We start from the raw sequence: 2,585 nt of genomic DNA, 5'->3' as shown, positions 1-2,585 counted from the left end.
AAAAAGAGAGGGGAATAAACCCAGATAGTGAGTTTTAAATAAAAGTTACCTCTATTAAAAAAAAAAAAAAAAGTTACGTAAAGCGAAAACTCAAAGAGAGGATGTATAAATAAAATTTTAGAATCTAAGAGGCATAAGAGGAGATAAAGGAGAGAAAAATATAGAAAAAAAATAGTGTAAAATTTTAAAAGTGTGAAAAATGAGTTGAAACTAAAGCATATCTATTGAGAGTCTTGTAACTCTGAAAGTACGGTTAAGCTCATTGCTCATAAACCCTACATCTTATCTATTGAGCAGAAATTTATAAGAATAGAACAAATTGAAAAGTCTAGTTTTTTTCAAGTTTGGATCAAACAAATTGGGATCGAGATAAGAAAATAATTGTTACAATTGGAGAACGCATGTATTAGTTCTCTTTAATTTGGTCTTGGCCAACTTTTGCAGTTGATAGAGTATAAAACCTATTCGTGGGTCGTGAAAGTAGCCCAAGAATATAAATTATATTCTATCACGTCCCCTTAAATGAAAGTTTAAATAATTTAAAGTGTGGATGCAGCTTCAACCTTCTCATACCTATAACACAAATTTTAAATTATTATAAAAATCTTTAATTTTAAGATTTAGCTTTACAGTTTAAATACATACTTAAGTTCAAGAACTTACCATACTACCCTTCCACTAATTATGGAATCTCCCTCGAAATACAAACTTGATTGTAAGATGAGAAACTTTGGGTCTCTTTATTTTTTATTTGCTCTTATCCCAAATTAAAAGGCGGCCATGAGGAGACTAACTCAAGAAACTTATAATACGATGTTTATTTAGGTATACTCTTGTTTGTTGTATTGTCATTGTCATAGTAGAACACATGTACAAATATTAAACACTAATTGATGGAGTGCATGTTAAAGACTCTTAAATTTTGCTTGCTTTGATAACCTTAATAGAAGAAATAATAAAGAGGAAGATAATCACAGTATTAAAATCAATTTGAAATTCTCTATCTTTATTAGGTCATTATTACTTAGTTATCTCATCCCAAAATTTCTTCATTATGAATTATGAACCCTCATCAACATTGCCCCCACAAACACTTCAATTCAAGCAAGCTAATGCAAAATAATAATCATTAGTCACAAGAAAATGAAATGAGACCAACTTGACATTGTACAATTCTAAGGCCATTTAAATGTCACAACACTACAATTCCCCAAAAGTTTGCAACCATTGAACCAAATTCCAATCAAAAACTTGATATGAAAGTTACAAAACCTTTTACTTTTGGGAAACAATAATGAAGTAAAATTTGCCATAATTTGGATAACAATATCAAACTTTTTGAGTATAAGAAAGGCACGTACATAAAAAGTTGAATGTAGGACATGCCATGCTTCCATTTTTTTTATAACAAGCCAAATTTCATTAAGAAAGGGACCTCACTTATTCAACAGTTTTTGATGTATGAAACTGTTTTTTTTTTTTTTTTTTTTTTTTTTTTTTACCCTATTCTTTCTGCTTTTTAAGAGCATCTTCAACGGTAACCTATAAGTTGGGTATGTAGTTTACCTTGATAGATCAAAATTTTAAGCTAGTACGAAGTATATTTTTAAGCTACAAAGTGCTCCAATAACGAGCTAAAAATATTTTAGCTTGAAAAAATAAACAAATAATACTCCCTCCGTTTTTAAATACTTGTTCTGTTTCACTTGGACACGCATGCCGATATTAATCTTTGATCAATAATATCTTTAATTATCGATAAGTATAAATTCTAACAATTGAAAATTAATAATCTATTCATTGAGACGATCCCAACAAGTACCCATAAGACTATAATTTTTTCTTATGTATAAATTATAAACATTACAAGCGATACAAATGAATAGTATAAAAAATGAAAATGAAGCAAATATTTAAAAACGGAGGATGTATAATTTTTATCATACACGTCATAATGTCACTCCAATGGTTTTTTTTTTTTTTTTTTTTTGAGATAAATGTCAATCCAATGGTTAGCTACTACTTATAATTAAATTTAATTTACAAGTATGTCTTTTTTATATACCATTGGAGATGCTTTAAGTACCCTATATATTCTCATTTACATTTTATGATGTCTCTATTACAATATTATTATTATTTTTTTTATTTTTTTTTTTTTGAGGAAATTGTATTTCTATATAATATTGTAATAATTGACATTGTATCTAACAATATCCTTCATGATAATGTTATTTCACATTTGCACAGTCAAAGTTTTAAAGATTGACTACTTAGATACGAATTGAAGTGTATAGTAGCATTTGTAGCAAGTTGTTAGATTAAAAAGAAAGGAAGGAGTATAAATACATTTTGGACTTTAGAGATTTATCCAATTACTTTATAATTAGAAAATTCTTAAGCCGCCATTTTCTACCCCACCATTAAGCACTAATTTTTGCTTGCAAAAGTGGTGAATAACTAAGCTTTAATTTGTATTATTGATGGTTCAATTGATTAATTAATTTTGATTGCATGGGTAGTCTTCTCGGAAAGTTATTGCTAAACGGATTGCTGTTAGCTTGTTAGGTTGTTGAGTTGGAGAT

At 28.0% G+C, this 2,585-nt stretch overlaps 1 long non-coding RNA gene across 1 annotated transcript; it reads right to left on the bottom strand.

The window, feature by feature from the left end:
- Positions 1 to 319: 319 nt before the first annotated feature.
- LOC110715035 lies at positions 320 to 840 on the bottom strand. Its single transcript, XR_002510191.1, has 2 exons — positions 664 to 840; positions 320 to 573 (listed from the first exon to the last, which is right to left on the bottom strand). It is a non-coding gene; the product is annotated as an uncharacterized LOC110715035 (long non-coding RNA).
- Positions 841 to 2,585: the final 1,745 nt, after the last annotated feature.

The sequence above is a fragment of the Chenopodium quinoa genome, unplaced genomic scaffold, assembly GCF_001683475.1.
Source record: "Chenopodium quinoa cultivar QQ74 unplaced genomic scaffold, ASM168347v1, whole genome shotgun sequence".
Classification (NCBI taxonomy): Eukaryota; Viridiplantae; Streptophyta; class Magnoliopsida; order Caryophyllales; family Amaranthaceae; genus Chenopodium; species Chenopodium quinoa.
Note: the sequence above shows the minus strand (reverse complement) of the source record. Positions and strands in the feature narration are given on the sequence as shown.